The sequence below is a fragment of the Callospermophilus lateralis genome, chromosome 13 (genome assembly GCF_048772815.1).
Source record: "Callospermophilus lateralis isolate mCalLat2 chromosome 13, mCalLat2.hap1, whole genome shotgun sequence".
In the NCBI taxonomy this organism is placed as follows: Eukaryota; Metazoa; Chordata; class Mammalia; order Rodentia; family Sciuridae; genus Callospermophilus; species Callospermophilus lateralis.
The window spans coordinates 67038495-67063878 of NC_135317.1; the positions used below are offsets into that span (position 1 = coordinate 67038495).

General features: G+C 34.2%; 1 protein-coding gene across 2 annotated transcripts in view; it reads left to right on the forward strand.

The window, feature by feature from the left end:
• Window positions 1-25384, forward strand: part of Esrrg (estrogen related receptor gamma) — a 217307-nt gene that overhangs the window by 124699 nt on the left and 67224 nt on the right. The window lies entirely within an intron of this gene.

The window sequence follows — 25384 nt, forward strand, 5'->3', positions numbered from 1 at the left end:
GCAGTTTTGCCACATCAGAGCTTCCCATCTCTGGAGTATCATGGCCCTGTCATTTTTGAGCTCACTTAGTTCTTAAAGTGAGAAGTGCTGAGTGCCATGCAGACTAGGGAATTGGAAACATTAGTGAAGCCTTCCCAAGTAATAAGATGAACCTTGAAAACAGAAGCCATGTTTTCCATCATTAAGCATTCTTTTTAAATATGCTATATAAAGCTTAGTTTTAATTATACTAGTATCCTTTTCAAGTATGTATTTCAAATGTTTGTCTAGAAAACAGTGTCCCTGTCCTATTTCTTAGAAGAAGGGGAAATGGACTGCCTACTCTTACACACGTGCTTACAGGGTTTTCCCTAGTGGAATTCATGTTCACATCACCTCTAGCCATCATCTACTCTCTGCAGGATGGATTCAGGGGTTATCTACTGTGATATGGGAAGTCCTGGAAAAGCACCAGGCCTCACAGGACCTGCCCTACCAAGGTACTACTGACTCCTAAAGTTCCACCAACAAAGATAACTTTCTTTGCATTGCAACTTTTTCCTTCCTACATGCATCCTCTAAGGAATCAAATGAAGGCCATAGGGAGTTAATATTTACTGTGTGCTTGCTCAGTGGCAGGTAATGTGCCTTTTATAAATCTTTAGTCTAACTCTACAGAAGAGGAAGGAATTGATGCTTAATGGTGTTAAGAAACTGTGCAAAGTTCCCAAAGTGAGAAAATGGGAGAGCTGTGATTCAGACTCAAACCAGTTATTATTTCTGTTTCACCTGATTGTAAATTGAGTGATCAGGTTTCATTAGCTGGTTTCAGGATGCTAAGCTTTCTGATCAGCAGTCAAGGTGAAGATGGAGGACTTCTTCAGAAAATTGGGGTGTTAAGACAGTTTGCTAAAGATCTCTCCAGGATAGAACTCTTATCACACAATAGGGCTGGTGGCAACATTGAGCAGATATTCCCCGGGCATTTTGCTAGCTTCAAAATGTTCCAACTTGAATTAATATTAAAATAGGTACAAATAATATTATCTTTAAAATACATTCATTTCTAGAAATGAGGGAATTTCAAAAAATTAAAACCAACTATAAATGATAGGAAAGTATATTTATAATGCCAATGTGAATTGCTAATAATAACTAATTTTTGTTTTTGGTACAAAAGACACATCTCCTTTAGTTATTGTGTGTCTTGGAGACACTGATTATTACAATCTTCATTTTACAAATGATCAACATAAGTCTCATAGAGGTAAAAGACACATCTGGGAAGTGGGAGAGGGGGACTCTACCCTAGGCCTCAGGAATCTGAAGTCACAATGCCACCATTGTTTGTTTCTTTATACCAGTTAGAAGAGGTTTCCCTTGTGTTTCAGGATTCGTACTACTATTAAGGTTCAGTTTGTGCAAGTGGAATAAATCCTAGAATTATTCACTGGGAATGTATTCAAACTTATTTATAGTTCTTTTGGTTTCACGTCTGCCAACTCTATCAAATTACTTCAAACTAGATAACTGTCCAAACTTTACAGAAATGTGCAAAGTGGTAGACCTGTAATTAGTTGGATTTTAGAGAAATAATTAGAATGCAGATAGTTACATACAATTGGCCATTATCAGATTCCCATCTTCCAAACTGGTCAGCTGGTTGTCGTAGATTTTCCACTTTAAAAAGATTGGGTAGTGTGTGTGGAGGGGGACAAAGTCAAGTTTGAATTGTCTTTTTAGTGTCCTTGAAACAATGAGCCTATATTTCCATTTAATTAAAACAGTAAAGTTGTGCTTCAAATATATGGAATTCACCACCAATTGTAATTGATTTTGTTCATTTTCTTTTTTTGGTTCCTTTCATTTCTTTAAAAAAAAAATCACAATTAACAATAAAAGACTCTCCATTTTAGTTAAAAAGCCAAGCAGCAATGAAAAAGAAGATAGATTACTACAATCTTGAATACGTTAATTGAGATGGCATGGTGACTGTTATTCATTTCACAATGAGCAACCTGAACAATACCAACGTATTTTAGGGGCAGTATTTTGTCTAATTGATTTCTTCTTTTTTATAATGCTGAAATGCAGACAGTCCCTGAATATCCACAAACCTTGAATCTGTCTCCATTTTCTCATTTGTAAAATGGGAGCCATAATAACCATCTTAGAGTAGATATGAGGATCAGAAGAGGTTAGCCAGGTGAATTGGTTCTGAAACCAAAGAGGAGTATACAATTTTTCTTCCAATCATGACCTCTGACAGACTTTAGCAGACTTTACTACCATTAAGAAATTATAGTAACTCCACTATCATTAACATCAATTGAAAATTGGAGGGTACATAGGCATTTTGGCAAACACTTCTTCCAGGTAAGGCTAACTTTTTGGAGTTCAGGGGAAAGGAGGGATATGGGAAAAGGAAGAAAGTGAAAAGAAAAACATTCAAAGGTATACTGAAAATTCTATGTCCAGTGTTTTTCCATTGGCACAAATTATGAGTTTCCAATTGAATTGACATTCTTTCATTGACTTTCATGACTGGCAGTTTTGAAGATTACAAGCCAGTCACTTAGTAGAGTGTCCTTCAGTTCTGGCTATAATGATGTTTCTCCATGATTATATTCAGATTATACATCTTAGGCAGAAATAGTACAGAAGTGATAACAGTGATCTCATTGCACTATAGCAGGTGGTGAACTACTGCCATTTGTCCCCCAACTCAAGGCAGATTATTGGTATCTACCAGGCTTTTCCACTATAAAGTTGCTCTTTACCTTTCCAAGAGCAATAAAAATATTGTGATGTATTAATATGATACTGTATAATTATTCCATCCCGCCTCAGGTTATCAACTTATTTGTGGTGGTATGGGCTTCTGGGTTCCTATTTTATTCAGTTAGTTATAATCCATTACTACCATTATTAATTTTGATGCTCAGTGTGTTCTGGATTTATCTACTGAAGCCCCTTCAATCTGGCTTTTTATGCTATATTTACACCTTTGTCATTCTTGGTTCACTTTCTTGCTTTTCTGGCCCAAAAAGATTATCCATGTTCATTTTGTATGTTTCATGCCTTAGCCTATTGCCAGCCATAAAACTCAAGGGAGTTTTGTTTCTTTTTGGTATAAAATGATATTGAGAAATAAATATCTCGATACCATTGCTATTTCTCTTTGTCATCCTGGAGTGTTTTCCAAGACCAACAACCAATTGCTTGTCTGGGCACCAACTACGTATTCAATAATTCTGTTCAATTCCAACACCATCTATCTGGAATTAGCCTCCTGTCCCACATGTTCAGGGATCAGTCCCACAAGACTGACTGGGAGGGGCACAGTCAGTGCCCCCTCTGGGTGTACCACTCTCCTAGACTAGAAGCTTTCTGAAACCCCAATGTTTAGGGGATATTATGGAAGTTACATTATTGAGACACGATTGACTAAATCATTGGTCACCAGTGATGAATTAAGAATTCAGCTCCTCTCCCCTCCTTGGATGTTGGGAGGGGTAGAACTGAAAATCCCAAGCTTCTAATCAAGGCTTGGTGTTTCTGGCAACCAGCCTCATCCTTTGGCCATCTGGGGGCCCACCAAGAGTCAGCTCATTAGAACAAGAGAGGTTCCTGTCATCCTCCTCATCAAGGATATTGCAAGGGCTCTAGGAGTGCTAAGCAGGGAACCAGGGACAAAACCCAAGCACCTTTCTATGACACCACAGTTGTTGTTTGTATAAATGGAGTATCGCCTTATTATAGGGTAGTGCTTATATGTCAGGAAAGGTTAAACTTTAGAAATCACGTGTCAATAGAGTGTACACTTCAGTGGAAGGAACAAATGTTATCACGCCATCCCTTATTTACTGAATCGGGGTGTAATTGAAGAGGTGGAGGTTGTAGTTGTCATGATTCTTTTCCATACTGTCTAATGATATATTCAGACAATATTGTATGTGTTTAAAGACTTGAAGTCACAGGATAATATTCAGTGCTATGTGTTTTCATCTTTAGAACCAATTCTATTGCCCTCAGCCTCCATTTATTTCAAAATCTATATCTTTAGCCCAAAATCTATATCTACTTTCTTTGATAGTGCAATGCAGTTTTACAGGGTATATAAGACTGTAGTATGCCTATTCTCCGTACTCCTGACAGAAGGGGAAGATGCCAATTTGAACTCATTTTTATATGCACATCTGCATTCTCTTGTCCATCCTTAACATATGTAACATTCTTTTACAAATTGGCATTCATTTTAAAGTTCATAGCCATCAGAGAATTTTAAAGCACCCTAGAATGGTATCTCATATGATATTGGTTCTTTGCAGAATTTAATAATGACAGCAACAAAAAATAACAGAAATAAACAAATTAATCCAGGTCCATATCGTGGATCTTAAAATTGCTGATAGCATAAAACTTTGTGGTTCTTCTAGAAGATATTAAAATTATCTATAGTTTAATTATGTACTGATATAGACTCATTTGACTTTGAACTATTCTTTTTCCTCCAGTATGTTAAAGAAAATACAAGATGTATTGCAACTTAAAACGCTGAAGATTACCTTTAAAAATACACAAATAAAGCAGTAAGTTAGGATGTACTAGTTTCCCTGTTGAAATGATGTATTATTACATAGCTATGTAACAATCAGACTTTTAATACTCATTACAATTAAAAGAGTTTTTGGTTCATATAAGGATTAGATGACACTGAATATACTTTCATCAAGTTGGTTAAAATAATCTGGAAGAATGTGCATTTATACCATTTTTGAGATCTTTAGTTTTATCATCCCTTTCAGTAATATCATTATGTTTTCCTTGCATTGTTACTGTTTATTTTCCCCAGTTTTATTGTTTCAATTCTTTTAGCTGAATGTGCATGAATGTCCCTTCTTATGGTCACTACTTTTGGTTTCTTCTTAATGGTTTGCATGGCTCAATAGTCACAAATTTCTCCTCTCCTACATTTTTAATTTTTTTTTTCTGTACAGGGGATTAAGCCCAGAGCTTCTTGCATGTGCTATATTACTGAATTACATCCCTGGACCATTTTATTTTATTTTATTTTGAGCCATGGTCTGACTCCATTGTGTAGACTGGCAGTGAACTTGGGATCAGCCTCAGACTCCTTAGTAGCTGGGATTACAAGCATGCACCGCCACACCCAGTTCCTCTTCTACTTTAGTTTCTTTCTCTGGTTTCACTTATTGCTTTCTCTATTTATTTATAAGTAGTCCCCAAATTTGTCCTATTCTATTTTGTGTAAAACAAATCTGTGCTTACATTTTTAAATATCTGTGTTAGTGGCTTGAATTGACAGTGATCATGTGTTCTTTGTGAGTTCTCTGTGATATATACCTTGGATCTCCCAAAGTCATCCCAAACTTTGGGATGGCACAAATCTACACTTTTCGTGTTTCTTTGCAAGCTGTTTTGTTTTGCTTTTTTTTTTTTTTTTTTTTTCTGAATGGGAATTTTGGTCAAGAGCACCATTTTTTCTTTCCTTTCGGATCTAAATTTTGGCATTTACTTGACTCTATCTTCTTTTCCCTCTCACATACTCAATTCACACTTAGTGTTTTACAAATTCCTGCCTTTCACTTTGTTGCTGTTGAATGCAAGATTTTACAGTATGAGTGGATTTACCAAAGTGAAGTTTGAGGGCTGCAGGGAGTAAATGAATTATCTGCTTTTTCTTCTTTTTTTATATTATTTGAAAATTTAAATTATAGCGTGTGTGTGTGTGTGTGTGTGTGTGTGTTTGTGTGTGTAGCCATGAAAACACCAAAATCATATGGAAAACATCTCTTTTACCAACACCCCCCATAGTAATTCTCTCCTTTGGAATATCTCTCACATACCCCTCCTTGCTCTTGCCACCTTCAAGCCATAATTGATCTGCTTTCCCCTACAATACATGATGCTGTAGAGCTTTATATAAATCATAATACTATTTTCTTTTTTTTTTTTTTAAAGAGAGAGAGAGGTAGAGAGAGAGAGAGAGAATTTTTTTTTTTTTAATATTTATTTTTTAGTTATCGGCGGGCACAACATCTTTGTTTTGTATGTGGTGCTGAGGATCGAACCCGGGCCGCAAGCATTCCAGGCGAGCGTGCTACCGCTTGAGCCACATCCCCAGCCCCAATAATACTATTTTCTAATACTTTTTTTACCATTTTATATTTCTATAAGGAACACATGAAAATTGAGATATCTATATGTTAATATAAGAAGAACTTGGAATTAGAAAAACAAGTATTGTGTGTTAATAATAAGTTGCTTAACTTTTCCAAAGTCATAGTCTGGAGATAGTCATCCTATAATAAGTGCACTGGGTAGTAAGAACTAAATGAGATAATCTAAGTGAAAGTCGATTGTAAACAATAACAAGTCACTTAGGTGTTATACTGATTGCATTCCTTGAGTAGTCTTTTCTTAAGATTTATTTTTTTTAGTTTTAGGTGGACACAATATCTTTATTTTATATATATGTGGTTCTGAGGATCAAACCCAGTGTCTCATGTATGCTAGGTGAGCATTCTACCACTGAGCCACAACCCCAGCCCCTCCAAGACTAGTCTTTGAAATAATAGTGATTAATATGTTTGAAATACATCAAACACAAAGGCATTAAAAATTTTGTTACTTATTTCTATTTTTTATTTGGTAATGCCTGAGTTAATTCATAATAAAAAATTTACTAATAAATAGTTCCATATTGCCTTCCCATTTTTGTAGTTTGTTTAATGTACCATTTCTACATTCTCTGGTCTTTGTATATACAAAGTGTATAGAAGAAACTGTATCCCAAGTGGAAAAGAGAGATAACAGCAACATAATTGCAAGTGTGCTAAATTCAGTACCAATTTCTTTTGCTAAAAATCTGTACTGATCAATGGATATCAATGAAATTATACCATTAGATTGAAAATACAGATGAAACCTCAGGTATAATTTACTTATTTATTGATATTGGCTCACATAATTGATGACTGAGCATTAGTCAGGGGAAACACATGTTAATGTCCTATGTCCATAAAAACAGAGGGGCATTCACATATCTATGATATGTTTCATATTGGTACTGAAGCTGCTAAAATAGGATCTTACTCAGTTAAGAGCTTATGCAGTTTCAGAGGATATTTAAGGTAAAATTAGGATTAATGGCTCAATGTAACCTTTCTAGATGGAGAGTGATGCTTAGGAAATAGACACACCTCAGCAGTATCGTACTGCATACACCAACACTAATTTTCATGTATCATGTTCATATCAGGCAAGCACTGTACTTAGCCTGCAGGCTATCCCTGCTTTAAAAAGGTTTATTACCAAGGAGGGGGAGGACTACATGTTTCTTGTTCCTTAATGGTTTCCTTGCAGATTCTTTTCCTTTTCTTTTTTTCCCCCAATAGTTTTATTTTAAAATGTGGATTTTTTTTTTTTTTTGTGAAACTACAAAACATAAATGTTTTTGAAAGAGGGGGAAGGGAGGCAAGCCTTCTTTCGTGACAACAATTATTGTCCTTACTTTTTTATTTATTCATTTTTGGGTTAATTTAGTCTGGCTAAAATTACATACATATTCATGTTTCTTAATAAGAACAAAGCTTTACTCTTGGTTATTTTCCATAAATTTGTCCTCATAAGCGATTTGATAGACATCTCCTTTAACTATTAGAATCAAAGTTCACAGTGAATCCATGAAACCTAGTTTCAGATCTATAATTCATTAACTCTTTCCCTAAAGGTCCAAATGCTTCTTTATCAGATTACAATAAAATTGCTACTGCTTTCTTTCCAAAGTTCTGAGTGGGCATGTATTGTAATTAAGGTATAAATTGTCTATTATTAAATGCATTCGAGTTTTTTAAAACTGTAATTCCATTTGGATCTAAAGCATTAATTTAAAACAACATTATGGATTGTTAAATAAGTAAGTGATCTTACTCAGAGGACTATGGAATGTATATCCAAACTTTAGACATTAAGTGTACAGTTACTTTACTTCCATTGTTAGGTCATCATAGATAAATGTGAGATTTAAATACTCATTTTACATTAAGGTATCATTAATATGATTATTTATTAAGCTGCCACACATCATATGGTTTGGATAGTTGACATGGATGTTGAGAACAGGATAAAATGTCATTTTAAATATTATCATGATTCTAATAAAAGAAGGTTTTGAAAGCCCCAAAGTTGCTTGGGCTGTCAACTTCTTTGTACAAGCAGAAGGTGACATAGAGTTCTCTATGATTTCACTTTCTGGTTGTATAATTATTACATATTATATTTCTGAAATAATTAGCACAACCATCAATTAGCCAAAGTTAATATGCTTTTAAACTTTGGCATTAATTTGCTTTAAGCTTAATCTAAAAGAAAACATTAGCTATTGCTTTTAGAAATGTATTTGTTGGGACCCGGGTTGTGGCTCAGTGGTAGAGCACTTGCCTAGCATGTTAGAACCCTGGCACCACAATAAATAAATAAATAAATAAATAAATAAATAAATAAATAAACATTAGGTAAAGGGAAGTGATGTGGGGAGGGAAGGAGATGTGGGGATAGGAAAGATAGTAGAAAAAGCAGACATTATTACTGTATATATATATATATGTGACTGCATGACTAATATGATTCTGCAACATGTGCACTCAGAAAAATGAAAAATTTTATCCCATCTATGTATGATATATCAAAGTGCATAAATGCATTCTAGTGTCCTAAATAACTAATTTTAACAAATTAAAAAATTTAAAAAAACAAATAAAATTAAGGTATTGTGTCCATGTGTCCATCTACAACTAAAACAATATTTTTTAAAAAGAAATGTATTTGTTTATGGCAAAGATATCATTTGACATCTTTATTTTCAAATATTTTTAAATTATTTTTATTCCCAAATCCTAAAAAGATCAACCAAAGTTTTTTGTTAAGAAAGCCGAAACTGCCTTCCTCTAGGGGGAAAAAAAAAAAAGACGTAGAAACCCCTGGAACTACAGAAATTAGGCTTATTTTCTGCCGTACAGAAAAGTAGAAAAGTTGCCAAGACCATGGTTTTAATTAGAGGGATTATTGTTCTGCTTATAGGTCATTTGCACATATTTCCATTTCATCATATGAGAAGTAGAAAATTGTTACTTGCTGGAATTTCTTTAAAAACAACTTCTTAGATATGAAAGTTAGCTTTGTTTGCTTTTACTTTATTGGACTTATTTCTTAGGATTGTTGAAATTTAGAAAATTGGTTCTAAATTTCTACATATGTCATGGTGATTATTTTTTAACTTACGCTCAATTGTTCACAAACATCTATTTTGACATTTTTTAAAGAAAAGATTATGCTTTGAGATGTTTTTTTTCCTCAATGATTTTTAGATCAGGTTTTCTCCCTCATTTTATTTATATGTTCAGTTAATATTTTAGGATTTATTTACACCGTTTTGCTTTATTTGATTCCTTGGTTTCAAGGAAAATTTTGCAATTGTGTTATTCTACATTCAGATCTCTCCACCTTGTTCTCTGTTAAATAGGCAAAATATGATTCGGCTTTAGTTAAATAATTCAAATTTAGAGCAGACTCTACATTGTTTAGTGCAATTCCATGTTTAAAAACTTCTATTTGAAAATTTAGAAGATCTTGGTAGTTTCCTAAACATCACAATATTGATATTATGCTATATTCTTTATTTTTTAATTTTTTAACATATTTTTAGTTTTAGATAAACATACTACCTTTATTTTATTTATTTATTTTTTTTAATGTGATGCTGAGGATTGAACCCAGTGCCTCACACATACGAGGCATGCAAACCACCACTGAGCTACAAACTCAGCCCCTGCTATATATTTTTTGGCCTCATGTTTCTTTAACTATACCTCATCACTGAAAAACAAAATCTATAGTGTTCACCAGGGAAATGTAAAAAATCCCAAGTATGTTTCCTGTAGATGATTTTTTTTTACCTCCATATCTGGCCTCCATAGTATCTTATTTAAGATTTTAAACTTGTCTCAGTTTGGATTAAATACATGTCCATAGATGAATGAACTCTCACTTTAGTAAAATGAATGATTAAATAATTTCAGTTATTTTTATTTACATTGTTAATAACAATAAATTATTGGTACCAGGGGATCTGGAACATTTCAACATCAGTATTTAGCATACACATGGTGTTAACACAGCTCTATCACATGCTGGTATTCTTCAGTCATTCTCTCAGCAATAAAAAAATAAATTATATTATGGAGAGATGTACAGGGACTTACAGAGCTGAGCTCTGTTTTCCCATCTGTAATAACTTTTAACACTGGGTTCATAAGGATATTTTGTATTTTCCTTGATTTTATAATCAAGCCATAAAATACATATAAAAGTGATATCAACATTTTTTAAGAATACACAAGGATTTTGTTTATTATTGCTGGGAAATTATTTGAATTCTGAAATAATTGGAATAATTTGAAGTTTTTCTTTAATAAAATACAGTATATAAGTTGATAAAAACTTTTAGAAAACCTGATCCACTCATGATATTATAACTATATATATATATATATATATATATATGTGTGTGTGTGTGTGTGTGTGTGTGTGTGTATGTGTGGGTGTGTGTATGTGTGTGGGTGTGTATGTGTGTGTGTGTGTATGTGTGTGTAATGAAATTGGTTGAACAGATAAGGGAAGGAAGGGAGAATCAGAGGAAAAATTACCTTTTTTTAAATCCCCCTTCCCAAAAGACACAAACTCTTGGCTATGCCAGTTCTCTCCTTCAGGACATGGTTAAATGTATGAGTAAGCAAAGGCACGACTATCTAAAACTGTTTTTTTGAAATCCAAGTATTGTACTTTTTTCAGTTTCAACCTTGTGATAGAAATGTTATTATGACATTAAAGTATGTTCCTGGGCTTCTTTGGTGGCCCAGTTGTTGCGCTTTCTGACCTGCCATGTGGTTCCTTGGGTTCAATTTCACGGTCTTTCATTTCCACAGCCAGCAGGGATTCTGAGTGTTGAGAGGCCAGCCATGAAGCCCCTGTAGATACGGGGGGATGCCTCCTGCTGCCCAACACAGCCTCCTTGACTGATTAGGGCCCTTCAATGGCAGCTTCCAAGGGGCTTCCGATCTGATTCTCTTGATGGTAGCAGAGACAGAGACTGTGAAGATTGAGTTTGTGACATGCATACTTTGGAAGAAGCCTCTAGGCTTGTCAGAGAGCCCATGTTATTGGAATGATTGATGTTAATAGGAATTATGAAATAACCATCTATTTCAGCAGATGTACACACTTGCCTTTCATCTGTTGCTAACAAATTCATTTTATTTTATTTTTTTTACCTCATCCTGGCTCTACTGGTACTGAACCTATGTGTCATAGTGCCTACTCTTGGTTGTTTTGTATGTGTTATGGCCTCTATAGACTCACTTTTCCAATGCTTATAATATGTATACTGTGCTTTTATATCCTTGAAAAGTTAATGGAAACATTTTTACACCTTCTTTCAAACTTTGTGTGTGTGTGTGTGTGTTAACTTTCAGGAATCTTTTCTAATTTAATTTTCTTTCCTTTCCCTTCTTTCATAATATCTATGATCGTCACATCTCTTGATCACATGCCTATTCCTTTTTGTTTTCTAATCTAGCAGCATCTTCAATTTCTTTCTATCCTGTGGCCCACTAACCCAAAGGAAGCACTGTTAACTCCCAGTTTCTCCTAGGATTATTCCCAAAAGTGTTTGCTCAGCATCTGCTTCCTCTTTTGCCACTTTATTTATTTATGTAAACATATATATATATATAGTTATACATGAACACTATATCTTTATAGTGTGTATATACATATATATATATATATATATAGTTATACATGAAAACTATATCTTTATTTTAGTTATTTATTTTTATGTGGTGCTTAGGATGAAACCCAATGCCTCACATGTGTGATGCAAGCTCTCTGCCAATGAGCCACAACACCAGTTCCTCTTTTGCCACTTTAAAGTCCTTGTTTTCCATATAATGAAATAAGTTGGGGGAGGAAGGGTCTAGACCAACAGAAGAAAAAAATTATTTATTTATTTATGATTTGCTATATATGATAATGGAATTATTACAATTCATGTTACATACATAGAATACAATTTTTCACATCTCTGGTTGTATACAAAGTATATTAACACCATTTGTGTCTTCATACATGTATTTTGGATAATGATGGCCATCATATTCCCCCGACATTTCTAACCCCATGCCCCCTCCCTTCTCCTCCCACCTCTCTGCCCTATCTGGAGTTCATCTATTCCTCCCATGCTCCTCCTCCCTACCCCACTATGAAACAGCTTGATGCTGGTTGTTTTAATGAATCATAATAATAGCCATTATTTATCATGTGGCTAGTATGTGCCCAATACTGTTAAAACACTTCATGAACTAGATTTTTTTTAAAGTCATGTTTGTTGAGATATAATTTTTATATGATACAATATGCCCTATTGAGTTTTATAGTTAAATGAATTTTGATAACATAAATAGAAAACATGACAACATATAAATATGGTTATATAGTACTACAGTGAAGATACAGAATATGTTACTCTGTTCTCCTTTACTTCTTTTTTTAAACAAATAGAGAAATTAATTTTAATATAGTTTCATTGAACTCAATGGATTACCAACATAATTTGCAAAGAAAATAATTATTAGTAAAATATTTCATTTTCATTTTCTTTGTCCTAGTAATTCTTTGGAATCTAATGTCTGTTTAACACATAGCACACCTCAATTCAGGCTAGACACATTTCAAATACTCAGTAGCCTCACGTAACCAATGGCTGCCATATTGGCTCCTTTCTTCATCTTTCACCTTTGGGTGAGACATATGCTATAGGCTGCATGATAAGCCCCCTTGTTATGTGGTTTCTTGTTGAGTTCCATCAGAAAGGGACACCAAAGAGATGAACGTAGAATTATACAAGAGTAGAGCAAGGTGTTTTATTCGTCCCTATAAGATTCTATTAAACTGTGAGTTGGTTTCTACATGCTTTTGGTGGGAATAATTTCAGTTAGGTCACCTTCTCCTACAAGTTTTTCATAATGGCTCTCTCTTCTTTCATCTTCTACCTCTCCAAGTTTATAGAAGGAAAGGTGCTTCACAAAATTTGTTAGTTTCCCTCAAACTTGTCCTTATGTTTATAAATACTGGGCCCAAGTTCTGGAGCAGAAGAAAAAATTTTATCAGCTATTTACCTGGAATGATTAATGTGGTGTTATTTTAGTGATAATGGAGACATACAGATTGAACATCAAGAACTGACTTGCAAGTTCCAACCCATGTCGGTGAACCGGAACATTCTTTCCAAAGATAAATATACTATACAGACACAATGGATAATTTTAAAGAAAGCCTTTGGTGTTATTCATAATAAATACCAGGGGAGAACCAAAAGATTGGTTAGCAAGAGATTCTTTAAAAGAAGACTTGTCTGTACCAAACATGTCAACATTCTTAAGAGGCAGGTGCTAGACCTGGGTGTGTATGATTGAACTTACATTCTAGCTTGTAATTATATTAAAACCCTGATATTTTATATATTGTTCTTTTACCTGAAACCCTAATCAATAGCATTTTGAAATTCAAATGCAAGCACTTAATTCATTTAATTTAGGCATCTGTAATGAAGGTGTAATACAACTAAAAGATACTTGCTAAATAGCTGCCAACCTAGCATATGATCATTTAAACCAACCAGTTGTCTAACTTGGCTTCCATCAGGGATTTTCTTACAGTTGGCCCCTTGTAACAGTGTATCAAAAGTTATAAACTGCCCATCTGAAGATCACATAATTAACTTTAAAATTTTATACAAACAATAAAACATAGATTATTTCATATAAAGACCCAGATTGCTGACTTCTTTTGGAAATAGACACTCAGCTAACACTGAGTCATATTCAAGCTTGCATAGCCTACTCCCATGAGGAAATACCTGATTGATGCTAAGCAGAGGCTATGAATTTTTGTTGGGCAAATGATCTCTGTTCACTGCAGTGTATACCTCTTATTTTTTTCTTAACATAATCCATTTCTTAACATATACTCCATTTCACATGAAGTTCATGTTTTCGTCCTATAGTTGTTTGAATTTGCAACTCATGATGTAAATATTAATGTAAATTCGGATAATGTGGGTTTTATTTTTTATTTCTTTGTTCTAATTTGTTATACATGACAGTAAAATGCACTAGGATACATCATACATAAATGGAGTACAATTCTCATATTCTGGTTGTTCATGATGTAGAATCACACTAGAGGTATAATCATATATTTAATAGGATAATAAGGATAATAGGGTTTTCCTTGGAAGAAAAGATTTTTCAAATAAATAGTTCTCACAGAATCATTTGGTCAGTTCAAATATTAGAAAAATAAACTGAATAATGTAGTACTGGTTTAGAATTATTTGTATGTATATCTACATCTGTGAATGTATGTGTATTGAGTAGTCCCCCTTATCTGCAGATTCACTATCTGCAGTTTCAGTTTCCCATGGTCAACTGGAGTGTGAAATATTAAATGAAAAATAACACAAATAATCAATTCTTAAGTCTTAAATTGAGTTCCATTCTGAGTAATAAGATGAAATCTTGGGCTGTCTTGCTCCTTTTGCCCAAGATATAAATTATCCCTGTTTTCAGTGTATCCATGATGTATATGCTATCTGCCTGTTAGTCACTTAGTAGCCATCTGTTCTCAAGTTAGTGGTCACTGTATCACAATGCTTGTTTCTGAGAACTTTGTTTTCTTAATAATGGCCCCAAAGCAAGAATAGCAATGTTGGCAATTTGGATATCCAAGAGAGAACCTGTAGGGTGTTTCCTTTAAGCAAAATTCTCAAATTTTTAAGGAAAGAAAAATGCTAAGGCTGCCAAGATCTACAGTAAGAATGAATCTATCTTTGAAATTGTAAAAACAGAAAAGGAAATTCATGCTGGTTTTTCTGTAATATCTCAAACTTTGTAAATTATAGCCACAGAACATGATTAGTGTTCATTAAGATGGAGAAAGTCTTAAATTTGTGCATGTAGGCATAAGTCAAGCATAGAACTGTTGTTTAAAGAGTTACTGAGGATCTTGGAATGTATATTCTATGGCTGAGGGCAGGTCTGATGCTACTGTTTGTCTACATACACATGTAAATATACTAAAAAAAAAGGTGAGTACAGGTATTGAGATGGAGCATATTACCAGTGTGGTGTACTTAATTAAATATGGTCATATTTAGCCAAATACTTTTTTTTAAATCCGAGATAAAATTTAGTTAAAAAACAGAATAGCTCACTGCTCACTGATTGTTTTTTTAAATATCTATTATTCAGCCATATTCTCCTCAGCGTAATCTGGTCTACATGTGGTCAAATGCCTGCGGATCAGAAGCTATTTATGATTTCCCATTCTTCAGTCTCGGCAGCAATGTGCAACAGACATTGATCTTTTCCTAATGCAATAATAAGCGAGAAGCATTTTTCAAACATGGGCATTTTATTTGCTTTATTATTATCAAGAACAAAAGGAAATGCATTTGGCCAAGGTCAGGGTGAGGGGATCGTGAAGTCCTGTGCCAGAAAGCCTTCTGCTCCCTGGTTCATTAGTGCTATCCATTTGGCTCTGGTCTTCCCTGATTTAAGATATGAAGTATGTTGATGCTTCTAACTGCCAAGGCAGTTAGTTGTAGGACTCTGAATCTGTGGGTCAGTTCCATCTTTTTAAGTACATCATTTCATTCATAGAATCCTACAACTGGAAGAGAGCTTAACATGTGATCAAACTCATTCATCTGCTTCCAGGCAGAAGAGCAATAAAAATGTCTCAGGAAGAGAACGGTTTTCTTCATTTGTCAAATTGCCCAAGTATAAGAACCTATGGTCTTTCTTGTTCAATATTCAATATCTAAATATATTCTCATCTGTCAGTTCTTTTTAACATCTGAGATTTTTCTCAGCAAATCCAATGCTTAGATTGTCTGGGATGAATATTGAAAAATTAAATTCTGAGGTTCTACTTTCCAGCCAACTCCTATTTTATTCCAGTGCTTTATCTTGTTTTGTTACTTCAAATTTTCTATACTTTTCTGAAGTTATAATATACTAGCACGATAAGAAAAAAACATACCAATTGGACAAAGTGGTGCACACCTGTAATCCCAGCTTCTTGGGAGGCTGGAGCAGAAAGATGGCAAGTTCAAGCCAGCCTGAACAATTTAGACCCTGTCAAAATAGCTCAATGGAAGAATGCTTGTCTTGAATCCTTGAGGATCTGGGTTCAATCCCAAGTACTGCAAAACAAGCAAACAAACAAACAAACAAACAAAAAACATGTCAAACAAGAATTAGGGAGAAGCCAGTTGCAATAATGTATACTTTAATCCCAGCAACTCAGGAGGTTGAGGCAAGAGAGTCATGAGTTCAAAGACAGCCTCAGCGTCTAAGCGAGGCCCTAAGCAACTTAGTGAGACCCTGCCTCTAAATAAAAAAATAAGAAGGGCTGGGGACCTGGCTCAGTGGTTAAGTGCTCCTGGGTTCCATCACTGTCCCCCCACCCCCGCAACAACAAAAAAAAGCTATGAAGAGAATTGACAAGAGATGCGTATCTTTTTGTGTGTTCTTTTCAGTACCAAAAGAAAAACAAACAAAAAACATGGCTATAAAACAAGTTGTAAATTTATTTGTTTGTTCACTTCCTCAGTATTTATAATTCCTCCTGTATGGCAGGACTGTGGTATATACCGCATACTTCATGATGATAAATATGCAATTAAAACAGACATTAAAGTCATTTGGCTTTATTTTGATCCTTTGCAGCTGTTTCAATTAGTATGTCATTTCTCATGATGCCTTCAACTCCCACCTTTTTATGGAACTAGGCTGAATATGTGCAAAAAAGTGAAATATCTTGACATTTGAGTTTAGGCCAGGCTGTGTCTCAAATACATATGGAGACACAATCGACAGGAAGACTAATAAAAGTTGGTATGGAAAACTGCAAGGAAATTCATGAGAAATTCTGCTTTCTTCCACATGAGATATTGATGGAGTTTTTTCCTCCCAACATGTAACCTTGAGCTGCCAGTGACTATAAAAGTGTTTGTTTTTTCTTTACACACTTTGTGATTTAAAGATTTATCTCATCATTTTGGACCATTTTGAGTAGCACAGCCATTACTTTCTAACAAACCTATCATGTAGCAACCATATACAGCAGCAAAGTCTGTCAGGACAGTCTTTTTTTACAGTTGTAGTTGGACACAATAACTTTATTTCTTTTCTTTTTTTTTTTTTTTTTTTTGTGGTGTTGAGGATCAAACCCAGTGCCTCACGCATGCTAGGTGAGCACTCTATCTCTTGAGTCACAACCCCAGTCCTGTCAGGACATTCTTGACAAAAACAGGCTTCCCTCAGCAGAGACCCAGTGTGTTTGGCATCTAGAAATATCATTGCTGTTCACTCATACTGATTTAAGAATTAAAATATTGGATTTGGAGTTTGGGGTATGGCTCAGTGGTAGAGCCTTTGTTTAGCATATACAAAGGCCCTGAGTTTGATCCCTAGTACCCCTCCTACCACTCCTCACAAAAAAATGTACAACTTATGGATTATAATACCGAAGAACTTTTAAAAAGTTTACTTACTAGCCTTCAGAGTATGTACTTTCCCAATTAATGCTTTCCTTGACAGAACAGTTGAAGTTTAGATTTACTTACCTGTAACTTTGCCCCAATTCTTTAATGTTTTATATCGATTAAACCCGATTCCTAAGTAATTCCTTATTAAGACCTAACTACTCGGAGTAGTAAAGGAAAAATATTGAGTATTTGGCTTGAAAACCAGATGTAACCAATAATGCCTTTTCACATGTATATTGTCTATATCCAATCAAAACTGAATTTAGTGTCCTCTTGCTAAAACCAAACAAATAGAGGTTCTGAAAATATTCATGAGATCAAAGGATGGTAAATTGAAACTAAGCACCTAGGAAACATTACTTATTTAGTTTTTGTCATTGATGGTGTTTTCATATGTATCTTAATTTAATTTTAGTGGATATGTCACTTATGTAAATGTGATTTCTTATTATCACTGCCATTCATAATTCCCCTACCCTGTTTTTTTCTCATGAGATCTTAGATTACTCAGAGGACTAACTGTTGACTTTGGGGCAGGAAAACCATATGTTAATTTGCTTGAAAATGTGCCCTCAGAGGGAATTCACTATTTGGAATATCTCAGACTCCAGGCAACTGGGAATGCCCTCGGATTCCTATGTGTTCTCCTCAACTTCTGAGTTCCTACAAATCTTACAAATTTCATGATCTCACCTGTTTTCCTTTTATTTTCTTCACTAACTTTCTTACAAATATTTCATGGCATGATTGCTAGATGAATGGAGGGTAGGTAATGTTCTTGAATAAAGAGTTGGTTGAGATGGAATGGAAAACACTTTTATTTTCTTTATTTTATATCAGACCCTTAATCAACCCATTTTAGAGTATCTCTCTCTAACTCCTTTTGAATGTTCTCTCATGATTTCTTGTTTATTCCACTAAAGACTTAAAATGGAGTCATTAGACTAAGTGACTTTCTGTTGATTAAAACAAAATGACTGGATCACAGCACAGCAACTTGAAAGTTGGCTTATTTAATTTCATATTTAGTTCATGTTTATAGGCTATTGATTTCTGAATAAATTATTTTCTTGCTTCTGTTTGTACAGAGCATCCCCATGGAGTACTGTGTGTTGTTATTATTATTATTATTGTGTTAAACTTATTGCTGCCTTTGTCACAAGAAATAAGAAATATGTCACTGTGTTACAGGAAATCTTTCATTTGCATGAAATTTGGGCATGTAAATATTAATATTTACACTTAATTTCTATTGAACTGACTTTTCCTGTGTATTTTATGTGTCAGGTATAATTCTCTTTACATATTATCTAGAATTTTTTAATACTAGATTTGCATTATTTTGAATCTCAACTTTTCCAAATTATAATGATCACCAGAGAAATAGTATTTATTTTTCTTTGGTATCTTATAATTCATTCTCATAATTTATGCTTGAGCCTGGTAATGCATTTTTATTGTCTTTGACAAATTACTAACACATTATTTAGGCCTTAATAGTTTTCCCTTCCTAGAATTTTCATAGACTTCTCTTTGAGCTTTGAAAGCCCTTTGGGATATGCATGTAATACTGAGTCACACATTCAGAAACCAAATGACCTCCAGACTCATGCCAACTTTCTCTGCCACCCATTTCCTTTTTTAAAAAATCTATAATTTCCTTGAAATCCATACCTGCTTTTTCTTTTCTTTTTGAAATTAGATTCTACTATATTCCTCTCAAATAAAACAAAGTGACTCTGACTCTCAACTCAGCAACTTGTAAACCAGCTTGGTTGATTTCATGTTTAATTCATTTTTATAGAGCATTGAATTTTGCATAAATAATATTTGTGCTTTTGTTGATCCAGAACATCCCCACGGGGGTACCAAGCACTGCTATTACTATTATTATTTTGTTTAAACTTATTGCTGCCATTGTCACATGTAATTGTGAATTAGAAGAATCACTTTTGTTGATGTTGATGTATAACCATATTTCATGCCTTTACCCACTAATTTATAGCTTTATTGACATGAGGCAGCAATTTCAAAAGGGAATAAAGGGAATAGTCACTGGTATTTGAATAGTAACAGACAAAATACAGTTTAGATAGTCATAAACCACAGTAATATCTTTTTCAATAGTTTATGAAATTTTTAACAGAGGAAAAGAAAAAGGAAAGATTTTCTTCTTTATTTTTTCTTTAAAGACAGCCTGTATGTGTAGCAAATGCAGGCCAACCATGCGTGAGCATGTTTTTTCTCTCTGTGTTTCTGACATCAAGCAAAGTAAGAAATAGAGCCTTTTGAACAGGAGATTTCCTTTAATTACACTGGGGAAGTGATAATGGTAGGTATTGCATGTTTAATGCAATGTTCTAGATGCCCCTTTTTCTTTTCTTTTTTTTTTTTTTTTCTCCCTTCACTGCAACCTCATCTTGAGCAGAAATAAAAGGTTCAAGGCTTGTCAGCCTCAGTTTATAGATAGCTGTTTAAAAATAATGAGATATTGGGTATTGTAAGGCTCAGGGCTGTCTTGCCAGACTCATTTATTTCCATTCACCTTTTGTCAGAATTGCAGACAGAAGACATTCAATTAAAACTTGTCACCTGTTGCAGATGACCTAATTTGTACTTGTATGTGTCATAGATTAGGGCTCCATGCTTCAGATGAAGCAACTTTACCTCTGCTGGAAAAACATTTCCACTGCTAAACATTTTGTTTATGGTTCTTTCAAATTTCTGTCATTTCTGTTTTGGCTCTAAACCAGATTATAAATTTAGTGCATGAGCTTTAAAATCAGCCAAGAGCAGCTGATCACACCTGGGGTGGGGGCACAACGAAGGAACTTCTCTGGGGTTGCATCCTACTTACAGAAATGCATGCATATATTTTGGAATGCAACTTGAATCTGAAATGGAGGGAAGCCTTTGTAATTTTCTATGCAATCCTTACACGTTTAATAGTCCAGATAGCTATCAGGAGACCAAAACGAAAGACTTCCCCTTGCTAATTGTTAATTCATCTGTAGAGCAAGGAAGCTTTAATGTGAGTCATGGCTTTTATCTCTTTTAGTGACTGAGGACTTGGTTTAAAAAAAAAAAAAAAAAGACAACCTAATGGATATGTGTTTCCCTGTGTAATTGTTCTCTTTCATACTGGTGGACAGTGTAGTATTTCCACATGCAGCCAAGTAATTTCCAAAGTTCCTGAATTGTAGTTGTGATAATCCAACATGAAAAAAGGTAATCCTGGGCAGGGAAGTCTAGTGAAATTCATCTACCTGGGGCTCCCTTCTGAACTGCAGAATTCAATTGGGATGTTCTTTGTCTCCGTGGCTCTAGCAAAATATGCCTTTTCTAATTTGTAGTGTTAATTATTTATTTTTGGTACTGAGGATTGAATTCAGGAGCACTACTGCACCACTGAGACACATCTCCAGTTCCCCCTCCCTCCAACCCCCAACCCCCCCCCCCCTTTTTTTTTTTGTAATTTTGTGACAGGGTCTTGCTAAATTGCTTAGGGCCTCACTAAAATTGCTAAAGCTGACTTTGAACTTGTGATCCTCCTGCCTCAGCCTCTGGAGCATCTGGGATACCCGTTTTGCAGTGATATTTTAAAGAGGAACCATAAGTAAGGACATGTGAATCTCTGGGTCCTTGCCTCAATGGAAGGGCAGAGAATCCAATTTTTTGTTTTGCTTCATTTTTTTTTTTTTACCACTCTGAGTTTTTTCACAGTCTCATAGATGTAAACTTTTTTAGACAAAATCACCTGAATAATAGATGCAAAATCAGTAGCACTGCAGCTGAGTAAGAGTAGTTTTTTTTTTTGCTTCTTCTTATCATTTCATCATTCTGTCTTCCTTTTTTAGATTATAAATACTAAATAAACAGTTATAGTTAAGTCAGTGTTATCACATGTGGATTACAGTTGAGTCTGGGGAGTATCCTGGAAAAGCAACACTTCTGAAGCAATAAGATGAAGATTGGGGCCTGTCTTCTGCACCAAGTGGCTCCCTGATACTATAGTTCCCATGGCTGCCTAAGAACACTGCCCTGCTTCCCTTTGGGAAGAGAAGTATCTAAGAGGATACTGGTTACAAGTATCTTGCAAGTATTGTTTTCTTCAGTATTGGTTTCTATCTCCCTAATCCTCTGCTTTGGGGATATATACCTAATACTCTTTTCCAAAAATAAGCTTTGATGGCAGAGCAACAATCTAAACATAAAACTTAAGAATGTGAGTTCTACAACCATTATCTCCAAGATCCAATCTTATGAATTCCAGTTTTCTCTTCTGTCAAATGGGTTAATAACAGCAACTGCCACTTTGGGGATTGCTGTAAGGATTAATTGTGTTAATACATGTAAAGCCATTACCCAATGCTTAGCACATGACAAGCTTTCAATAACCATTTTTTGTTGTTATTGTTTTAGTAACTGCCTTGTGTTTTGGTTTATTCAAGACACTTTAGGCTCAGACTGATTCTTTCACTCAACAATGAAGACCTATTACTCGGTAGGGGGAGGTAGGCATGAGGAGGCAAAGACTGTTGAAACAGAAAGAAAGGAACTAAATCATGAAGCCACATTTAACAATATCACTGTCTATTTTGAGAAAGGGCAATAGTAGTTAGAGAAAATATCTAGGGGTTAGTTTGTTTCATTGTCTTATATGATCCTCAAGAATTTAATGTGGTTAGATTCTCCCTGGAGCATACATGTGAATATACAAATAATTTCCACTCATCCCCTTACTGAGAAGCCTATAAATATGCACATCTACTCTGGATATGATCCCAAAGGAGAACCCCATCAGAGACTGACACTAAAATTCCCGCTGCTGTGTTTGATTCTGCTAATCTGCCTATGCCTCTTTTCCTGCAGCTCCTCAAAGGGCTTTTCTCTGTCCTCTTATTAATGATGGTTCCTTAGCAGTAATCTCAGGCGAATTCAAGGGCGTTGCTCCATACGTCTCTTCCTAAAGGGAAGCAGGGCATATTTCTTAGGCAGCCAGGGGGACCACAGCATCAGGGAGATACACACACACACACAGTATCAGAGAGGCCCCCATTCTCCATCTCATTGTTTCAGAAATCTTCCTTTTTAGGATGCACCCTGTACTCAATAATAATCCATGTGTGATACATGTACTTAACACAACTATTTATTTAATATTTGTGAATATCTTTTCAAAATTATTATTATTTCACTGTGACCATTTTTTTTGCATCTTAAATATTCCAGGGGTGTATATAATTAATGTTTCTTTCATTCCTTTTTTCTTTTTAGCAAACTTTTGTTTGAGAATGACATGATCAATGTGTTATCTTTCAGTTAGGAAAGTAGGCGAAGGTTTCCTTGTGTAATTCTTTGAAGGGGAGATTTTTTTTTATTATTATTATCCTATGAAATGCCTCTAACTTTGTGCTATTAAAAATGTGAAAAAATACTTTTGACTTTGTACTATATGATATTATAAAATTTTGCATTTGAGCATAAAAGGTGGACTTTAAATTAGCTGACCTAAGGAGACCTTGAGCTGAGCTATTTTACTTTTGTTAGTGTTTATATGCCTCACAGCAATTTTTTTCCTTCTTGCCCTACTCCTGCTTTCTCAATTTTGTAAATTCTGACAATGTACAAGATTTGTAATCCCCTTGTGGCAATGTAGGCACATGCAGTATTTGAAGAAGCAGCAATGTGAAACCTTCTATTAGGTAGGTAATGTCAACTATTAAAATCTTTTATTCTTTTAAAAAAGAAAATGGCAGTCTCCACATGAGTGGAAGATCCAATTGCCTAATTAACTTCAAATCTTGTCACATATTGCATTTTGTGGGTATCTTATTTTCTGGGGAAACTCTCATTTCTAAACTTTTTTCAAAACAGGTTTATAAGTAAAGTCCAAGCAGAAATTGTTTGTGTTTAAGATTGTATAAGTGTAAAGAGAGACTTTGTCTGGAAGTCTGATTGGGTTTTGATGAAAATATTGAAGTTAGATTAATGCTCATTTATGACCAATCTGGATTTCCCAGATCCTGATCATAAATATTATTGTTGCATGCTTCCACTAAATGATTAGTTGGAGCTTTTAAAATGTATTAAGTTAGTTGGATAATTGTAAGTTCTGTACTTAGGTTTGTACTCTATACTTATAGTTAAATTCTGGGAAAGCATGTTTCATTTAAAAGTTTTTTTTTTATTCATTCCTGTCTGTCTTCTAAAATACTCATATCTAAAGATATTATTAGTGACAGGAATGAGCAATAAATAAAATGGGATACCAGATATTTCTATAAATCATTCAGACATCAAATAGTATCATTATTTGGCTTGTATCCTTTGAATTATCATACCATTCCATCATATCTCAAATCTGTCTACCTACAGAATTGATATAGAATAGATTGTCAAACTCCATGGGAATAGATAATCAATAAATGATCATGATACAAAGTATATCTCAGTAATGTAATGCCAATATTTCAACAAAATAATAACACAATGACATTATTTATAGCCTTATTTTTACTTAGAATTTTAAGCTTAAGAACTATTTAAGTATACATTTGCATAATACCCATGATATAATCTTACTGGATTACTACAACAAAACATCAAGGAAGATATTCTTTTTGCATCCATCTTATATTTGGAAAAGCAAATAAGTTAAGGGAATAAACAAACTTTACAGAGCTAGTTATTGAATAGTCGGAAAAAGAACTGGACCATTTCTAATGTGCTAACTATGCTTTATTCTCTTTGACATATTCTTCATGTAATCATTAAGAATATACTATTATGTAATTACAGTTGGAAACATTAAAAAGGGAAACAACTTTCACAAAATCACTATTGTAGATAATGGACCAAGCTCAGAGGAATTTAACTTTCAGAGCTATGTCACTTGTATGTAGCTATGGGTAAATGAAAGAAAGATTAATAGTGGGAAGAGAGCAAGGGGTAGGGGGAGGGAAGGGGAAAGAGAGGTACTGGGGTCTGAATTAGAACAAGATGTATTCCATGCTTATATAATTATGTCAAAATAAATTATACTGTTATTTATACCTCAAAACAACCAATAAACAGTAGTAAGAAATATTTTGTATTTGTTTAGAAGCATTTGAAATTGTTGATATTTCCCTGATTTTGACAGGGGATAAATTTTTTTGCATGTAAAAGTTACTACAATTTTTAAAAATATATTGACTTTACAAATTTTTGCCGTTAATTGTTATCTAAACTTGGTGGGAACACTTCTGCATATTGAGTCTCTGTCAACTTTTACTATGAAATGATGAATCTGATTTTTAATGAGTATCGATAACTAATCTTTTTATACTTAATGTCATATAAATAAAATTATAAATCACAAAATAATGCTTTATCTAATTGATTTTTATGTTAGCAAATTGAAAAATCATGGTGTACATAAGAAGTTCTTCACTATTTAGAAACTGGATATCTGTATGTGTGGAATGAATGTAGAGATGGATGGGAAGTATGAGATGGATATAAAGATGGATGGAGAGAGAGTTATTGAACAAGCCACACAGGAAGGGATGAACATCGGGGGGGTCATAAGAAAGCACCCCTTTAGATTTATATGAAGCATAGAGAAAATAATATGTATGTTTCTATAAAATCAGTTTTCCAAGTTGAAAGGGAAATGCATAGTAAGGACTTTTATTTGACAATCCTTAAAACATGTGTCTCTCTATA